The sequence below is a fragment of the Anser cygnoides genome, chromosome 5, assembly GCF_040182565.1.
Source record: "Anser cygnoides isolate HZ-2024a breed goose chromosome 5, Taihu_goose_T2T_genome, whole genome shotgun sequence".
NCBI classification, from domain to species: domain Eukaryota; kingdom Metazoa; phylum Chordata; class Aves; order Anseriformes; family Anatidae; genus Anser; species Anser cygnoides.
The window spans coordinates 17,580,621-17,589,065 of record NC_089877.1 but is presented as its reverse complement, the minus strand read 5'-3'; the positions used below and the strand labels follow the sequence as shown (position 1 = coordinate 17,589,065).

The 8,445-nt window shown below is 43.0% G+C and overlaps 1 protein-coding gene across 3 annotated transcripts in view; it reads left to right on the top strand.

Moving 5' to 3' along the window:
* Positions 1 to 8,445, top strand: part of EHF (ETS homologous factor) — an 86,955-nt gene that overhangs the window by 20,385 nt on the left and 58,125 nt on the right. For all 3 annotated transcript variants that reach the window (XM_066997166.1, XM_066997164.1, XM_066997165.1), the window contains one exon: positions 2,447 to 2,620. The gene's annotated coding sequence lies outside the window, so the exon portion shown is untranslated. The remainder of the gene's footprint in view (positions 1 to 2,446; positions 2,621 to 8,445) is intronic.

Here is an 8,445-nt window from a genome sequence, read left to right as displayed (position 1 = left end):
TTATTTGCCCCATTACCGTGGTGTCAGGGAGCCTCCCCAGCTTCATGCTGCTGCTCCTGCGCATGTCTCGCTGCGAGGGAAGGGAGCTGCACGCTGTGGCCCTACGGAGAGGTGGCCCTGGTGCAAGGCAGCGCTGTTGCGTGTGTGAAGGCAGGCAGAAGTGACTCAGAGGGAGCGTCACGTTGCATCTCCCCAGTGCAGAGAGGTACAGCATACCAGGACACACTGCTGGTGGCGGCCACCCAAAGGCAGTGTCCCAGCCAGCCAGGTCAGGGCAGCAGGATGTACTGGCATGCTCGCCTTCACCTACACAGGAACATCACTGGGGCTTGGTCTGAGGGCTCTCATGGGGCCCTGCTCTTTTTTCTTGCTTATTTTCTTCTCCTGCCTTTTTTTTTTTTTTTTAACTGACTAGATTATTTATCTCTCACCATTTTTTTTTTTTTAATTTATTTCCTTCTCACCTTTCTTCCATCTTCCTCCACATTTCTTTAAAAATGGCCAGATGCTCAAGTTTGCTTCTTCCAACGGGTAAGATGCTTATGTACTGTGACAGCTCCATCACAAGCAGATCTTTTCAGAAACCCAGCCCACCACATGTGTAAGGCCAAATAAATGAGGTTGTGCCATAGCTAATCAGTTTGTCCAGAGCAATGGACTGGGTTCCTGCAGTGTGGCTTTTGCATTGATACAGCAGAATACAGACTTTGAGTTCATCCTGACAGGAAATTCTTGCTAACCTTATAAACATCAATAGCTCTATAAAGAAGGAGTGATATTTACTGTGTCAAGTAACAAAGAGATCTGAAAGGCTGTGTAAACACAGTATGATCAGTATATCCCAAAGAAAAGAGCCACAAAAAAAAAGAAAAGATTATTTTACTTCTCTTTCCCTTCAACAAAAATAAAATAATTAAAATCAACTCAGTTTGCAAGGGTGTAGAAAAAGACTTCTCCCTTGATGCTGTTGTGAAGGCATACTTGTCTCTGCACTGCTGAATTCTCAAGGCGGCACTGGTCCATGCTGTGTACTTTGTCTTGCACTGAACTGCCTGAGCCTGGGCGCTCAGCACATGAACAAAGACTTTGCAGGTTTAAATAGGATTGACTGGGCTCCTGAGAGTAGCAGGAAGAAGTTATTATTGGATTAGTCCATGACACCATCTTTCACAATTTTTAATAAAAGTGCCACTCACAGAGCTTTGCAGACTGATCAGAGAAGTATTGCTGACAAGTGCAAATGGACACTAAAGATTTCCACAGTGAGATGTTTCTGATCCAAATGCAGCTCAGATTTCCACTGGCTACAATGAACTTTGTTCACAGTCTATTAAGCTGGGTTCGCCTGATATTCCCTCAGTTTATGGCCCATTATTATTTTTTATCTCTTGCAATCATCTGAGTGACTCCACGGAGACTTTGACTTATATTATATGGTCTGGAAAGTGTGCCGGTAAAACAAGAATGATAATGCTAACTGTAAATACTAACCTAGTTTTTGATTTCAGCTATGGCAGCATAACCTTGAATAACTCTGTTTCTTCCACTCTGAAATAATGAACACCAAACAACATAGGACCAGCTGCCCTGCCATAACGGAGGGTGCAATGAACACACCTCTCTGTTAGCATGGTCTAATTTTGTGCACCTTGGGTCATACAACTCCCAGGCACCACAGCCCATCCCAGTGAGGTCTGCATTGCCTGTAGCAAAGAAAGCCTTCCCTTCATCAGTTTTTCCTTCAGACTACCAGTCAAAATGTCAACGGAAACATCCAAGTACCAATGAGATACCAAATATCAGTGAAAATTCCCTTATCAGCTCTACTCAGCATACCTGAGACCATAATGACTTCATGGTTTCTCTCATCCTGATACAAAACTAATCTGAGTGTCTTTTTCTACAGCAGACATCAAAATGAGCAAGGTAAGAGAAAAGGCTTCTATCAGCATTTCTAAAAGAGAGGCAACGTTAAGGTTAAGTGACAATATAACAGAGTACATTAGAAAAAATCACACAACCAGTCTCTAAAATGAAAGATAGGCATTAAACGCCCATTTACAGTTAACACAATGGATGAGATTTCTTGGAACAGCTTGGAGGGCTCTTTTAAAGGGATAATACAGTACATGAAAATATTTTTTTCTTCCAGCTACACCAGCAAAAAAAACCCCTATGATTGACTTTGTTTTCTCCATTCAGAACTGACCAACACCAAACAAGTCAGTGTCAGCTGCCCGGTCATAGCAGGGGATGTTATGAACACACTGTATCACATCTTTATCCCTGCATATGTAGATCCTCCAAACAAGAATCATGCCAATTTTCCCAGAATATGCAGAAGTTTCTGAGACACCTATCTGGAAATACTTTTATTGGAAAAAGACATCCTACTTAACTCAGTGATGGACTGACTATATTAATTAAAGCTTTTTGTCTCTCACAGAGATGCCCTCACAGATCCTGACATACTTCTGAAGAACTGTAAGAGAAACAAACATCTGGAGGTTTAGCAACATGCATGAAATACATTAAATAAATATTGCATCACCGCCTCCTCAAGTGTGCAACCCCACCGTGAGCTGCCGTCAGGGATCCCGCCCTGACATTTGCAGTGAGGGTAAGTAACAATGTTCAAAGAATCTAGGTATTTACGTAGATTTTAATATTACTGGGATATTGCTGTGATGTGATTGTGTGTTGAATTTCTTAGGCACCTAGGCTGCCACAGATGTGGTGTTCAGACAGTTGACATGACTCTCTGTGAATCTGTTCCATGGCCACCCATGGGGAGAGCAATTCAGAGAAAGAGCCAGCCACTGATTATGTGCACAGTCACGTGCAAAGGAGACTAACTTGCACTGGTTCAGTATACAGCTCCCTAAGGAGCTAGAGCCTGATGATCAGATCGATAGGGGAAAACAAACAAACAAACAAACAACAAAAAAACAACAGAATTTTAGATTTTTTCACATTCCTGTGTTTCTAAACCTACTCCAAGCCTCAATGTATTCCTGCCATGATCTGCTGATTCCTGACAGTGATTCAGTGTGTTTACCTTCTGCAGCACTGCAACCAAAATGTGATCGGACCATAGGTAGATATGCCCAGACTATCTCATTTCTGATAACACCGTGGTTCTCAGCATTGACCAGAGGCATGAACAGTTAGTTATCCAGGTTTTGGTTGGTTTTATAGCATATGCTGATCTCCAGCAAGTTTTCACAGTCTCCTAAAAAAGTACCAATTTTCCATGTTCTTGTCTTTGTAATCCCTGAGCCAGTACTACTGACTAGAGACAGACGAGTCTATTAGTGATGATACAATTAGTAACATCTTTAAACAAAGCTGCAGAACACCCCAAGTTCCCAGCATTTCCTCTGACATACCATTCCCTTGTATCCTAGAGATCTTCTCCACCAAACAGGGTAGGGTTGGAGAATGATGGAAGCTCTAACAATCTCCTTGGCATTAGCTGGGATGATTGCTGTATGTTAAAAATACACATTCTGCACATTTTCTGCTCTAAAAGATTTTTTGTGAGAAGCCAAGTTGAATGTTTTCAGCATTAGAATAAAAACTGGTGGCATAAATAAATATTGAGAAAAACAAAGGCTGACTAGAGACTTGGTGGTGAAGACTAGGCAGCACCTGGGCCTTTTAAGTTTGGAACTGGTGACAGGTCCATAGCTGAAGACAGGCCAGAACAGAAACATTGGTTTTCCAGACAGTTCAGCAGCATGATTTTGACTTCTCTGTAGCAATGACTGCTGTGCTGGATTCACTTTAGTGAAGAAATGTCTTTGTGCACTTCGTGACTCAAGAAATGGGATTTTCCACACCATGGGAGAAGTTGTTCCTTTCTCTTCTGCTTTGGCCTCTCTTGCTTGACAGAAAGGAAGCAGGACCATGGACTGATCTCAGCTCACCAGGATGATGAAACATTTCTCCTTTTAGCCCCCATTCTAAATACGTTAGCCACCTCCCAGTTTTAGATGCTATAAGTGGGCAGCTGCTCCATCTAACAACAGAATCCCTGCTAAGGAATGTCAGGTAGAGTGAGAGCCATTTCTCTCATGTCCACAGAATTGAGAGTCACACACTTACACAACCTTCTGCTGTTTTTTAAAGGGAAGAAAAATCAAGGGTGTGTCTTTGACCTTTAAAATATGATGGGAATTCCCCTACGGACTTGGAGGGGTTAGGGAACAATGGTGTAGATCAGTCTGAGACATCTTAGGGGTTGGAAAACAGTAGTAGAGCTCAATTCAGTGCTATAAAAATGATCATCCTTCTTAAATACCTTTCGTTTGTTAGCAAGGTCCATAAAACCTCTACAAGGTGAAATAAAAGTGCCTATTTCTCTCGGAGGTCTAGGTGGCCAACGTTCATGTAGAGGTCTATACATGAGATGTCTAGACTTATCTGAAAGCCATCCTACCTCAGGATCTCAAATTTATTCTGATCTATGAACAGTCACGTATATACATTCCTCATTTTGTGTCCTCTGAAACAAATTTTCACCTCTCTGACTGAAAACTGTAGGACACTAAGGAAGGTTGTTGTGAAGGCATGCACATACACAGTAGATTCCTTGTTTTAAAAAATCTGTGTTCTGAGACAACATATTTAATAATTTTTAAGATAGGCACAAATTTCCTTTCCTATTGACAGAGCCTAGAAGGGCCTCATTCATTAACGTGGTGCTTTAGGTAAGTGTAAAAAGTTGCACGTGTTCACATCGTGTAGAATCTTAAGCTTTATAAGCTTGAGTTGTCCCCTTTCTTTATTTAAGGTCAGTGCCTTAATTGTAGGACTGTAAAGCAATCCTCCTCATGCTTTGGCCCAGGGAATTATTGCAGCTTAATGAATTAGTCCATGCAGTTTGAAATCCTCTCAATTAGACTGATTAAAAGAACAGTGAGCTACAGCATGGCTGTCTCATAAGCAATAACAGACATAGGGTCCTTAGGCAGAGGCAGAACTTCAGTGTCAGATCCCGCATCTTGTGTCCTAGTCCCAGCACCACAGGACTGAAAGGCAGTTTGCCCTGAGGTCAGCTTGGCTGATAGGCAAGTTCTGGAGACGTTGGTGGGTTTGGGTGCCTCCAGCATGGTGGGTGAGGAAGGGTGACCCTGTGGGTCCTAGTGAGGGTAAGGATTGAGTGTGGAACCTGGTGTTTTTGTGGCTGAAAAATACAGCTGTTAGAAATGAGGATTTTGGATATCTTTTGAGTAAAATCTGTGAGTCTGTGTTCTATTCTGGCCAACATGACAACTGTGGGATTTTGTGGTAGTCACTTTGTGAAACTTCTGAGTGAAAGGTGCTATATGATCAAATTATTATTAGTCTTTACAGGAAAGTACAGGGAAATGTTGTATGCTAACTACCCTGGCACAAAGCAGAGCCTGGAAGAGATCACATCTCTTATCCTGAATCTACTGAGCCAGAACAAAGCAGAGGGAAGGGCAGTAAATATATCTTGGGAAGGGGAAGCCCTGCAGAAAGCACCCAGCCAATTCTGAGAGTTGGGAAAAAAATTCCCCTCTTGACTCTCACAAGTCATCAGCTGATGCTATGAGCTATGAGGTTCAAAAACATTTATTGCTGCCCTTCTTTGCATAACTGCCGTGGTTACTCACGCTGCTGCAGTTGTTGAAGCCCAGCTGCCCCATTTGCCCCACGATAACCTCCTGCAGCGGCAAATTCCACAGCCAGCCCTGCTGTGGAACATGTTCCTTTTTAGGGATCACTGGTGGTCATCCTCATTCTTAAGACACATCTCGAAGAATGCAATATCCTATTAAAGTAGCAGCAAGGAAGCTGAGCCCTTTCCTCCCCTGTGTGTTTTCAGTCTAGTTTTGCATTACTCCTCACCTAAGTCAAGAGAGGAACAGAGCTTCTAAGAATTTTGTACCAAATGAAATATACATAAAGTACTAATGAATGTTTCATGTACCAATGAAATGTTTTGTTTCTTTATGTACCATTTTGTACCAAATGAAACGCTTTAAGCCAGGGCTGAATGGACACTGACACAGCCCTGCTGAGGACGCAGCGTGGCAGTGGGCTTCCATCCCAACAGCAGGCTGCCAGGGCACATTGTGCTCCACGCGTAGCCTCTGGGTTCATGCTGCAGACTCCAGGGCATCAGAGCCTCTGGTGGGACATGCAAGGGTCTTTCTGTCATTCCCAGCAAATACACAGTGGGACACACAGCCAGCCACCAACTTCACTGTGCTGCTTGGGGTGGGGTGGTGGGTGGTGGTGGTGACAGAGGGCCAGAGACATCTTTGCTGCTCCCTTAGAAGCTGATGAGGCAAGACATCAGTAAGTCACGGGTTAGGCTGGTCTGAGAGCGCCATTTGCCTGTGGATCACAGAGGTGTTTTGAGCTGTGTCTCCTCCCCACGCTTGCTGTTTGTGCAAATCAGTTTTCTCTCTCACATGCCTGTAGTGAACCAAAAAGACAAGCTTTTGTTGAATGGGAATGGGTGAAACATGAGATCTGGCCCTTTGCTAGCCTGGTATAAATGTTTACATATTTTAATAGTTCTAATTAGTATCTCTTTAAAACATAAGGGTTATCTAACCCAGAAAAATTGATGACATTTGCTCAGGTATTGATCCCTCAGTGTCACATCCTTCGCTTTCTATGACTGCTTTGTCTTTTGGCTCATGAGCATTCAGGTCCAGTGACACAACTTGCAAAGCTAAAATCAGTAGCCATGGATGTGACCAGCCTCACGCAGTGCTCGTGTGCAGGCTCCCCGCTCTCCCCCCAAGTCGTGAGAAGCAGCTGGAAAAGCTGTAACAAAACTCCCAGCTGCACCATCACTCACAGCCTCGGGTTTAAACAAAAGGTCAATGTAGTTCTCAAGTGAGAAACTTTAGATTAAAATATAAACAAATGAGTGAGAAATGGTGCCAAGCTTGGAGGGATTAAGGGATTCAATGAAAGATGAAACTTCAAAAAGTGTTTGAGCCTGTTTCTTAATCCTTGAAACTGAAAAGCACAGTAAAGTAACCTCTTAATTGCTACACACCTGTGCATGCCTTTGCCACTGCCTGCAAAGGCAGCACACGTATTTTAGCAACCAGAAAGATGGGCATCTCTCAGCCAAAGAGCTGTTCACAGTTCCAACTAAATGAACCCTTTTCTGTGTATGGGAAGGACAAATTCACTCTTACAAAGTACAAAGGCTCTTCTATGAACAGCAACAGAGCAATGTTACTCCTGGCCAAATTATCTTTTCTAGATGGTGGGTCAGATAGGTAGGCCTCTTATAATCGGGGGAGTTTATTCTTGCTAAACTGCTATACCACTCATATTGCATGCTAGTTCCTTGGAAGAAAGCATTGCTTCAGGAGTCCTTTCAGACTATGGCCTGGAAGCTCAGCAGGCTACTGAGGTCCTTTGTGCTTGAAGTACAGCCCAGGGACCAAAGAAAGCATCCAGCAACAAGAACACCTCTGCTTGGCTTCTTGTCTTGCCATGTATTTCTTTGGATAAATACAAACATTTGAACTTTCGCTTCAGTTTAATCCTGAAAATAGGAGTAGCAATATGTCCTAGTGTACAGAAGTGCAGTGTGTTTCCCTCGATATTTGCAGAGATCACTTGAGCCTATTTCAGTGCTTCACTATGTTGAGTTTCTCCTTCAAATGACCTTGTAAGCTATCAGTGCCACAGCCAGATGAAACTAACCCTTAACTAGGCGGCTTCCAGAAAGAAATGAAAACTTTTGTCTGTTGTTTCTCAGGCACTCTGCGCAGAAAAGGAAGCTTAATGCTGCCAGTGTTGTTGGCTCAAACAATGCTTTTGACATTTCAGGAATTAAGCATGAAGGATTAGAGGATAAATGGCACGTTGTTGTAGATGAAGAATAATCTTTAACCCTTCACACGTCCCAGAGGTATATGTGCATTATCTGGATGGACAGTGAAGAGGCACTGGGGAGGGGGTATTTGGGCTTCCTTTCATCATTAGAGGTCTATATTCATATCTGAACTTAGGGGAACTTAGTGGAAAATCTGTAAATGTTAGGTTAGTGAGTGATGGAGGAAGAACTTCAGCAGGGGCATGCTGCAAAGTTTCCTGTGCATGACAGGAAATGGATCAGAGGAAGTGTTAATATGCTGAGTTTAGGTTCTCCAATTTACAATGAGCAGGTAGGTCAGTGGCTTTTCAGCCACTTCTGCAAGCAGGGAAACATCCTGGAAAGATTATCACTGTGGTGCTGCTCAGGATTTTGCAAAAGCATCAGGGGAGCCAGTCCTTGCCTTAGCTTAGGTGTCGGGCAATGAATTTTGATGTCAAGCAAATCCATGATTTAAAAAATGATGTTTCTATTTCAGTAGCATATTTCTGTTGTTCTTCAAGAAAACCATTAGCTTATATTTTTATAAAGTATCCCACAGTCACTGGAAGCTCAGCAGTGCTCGT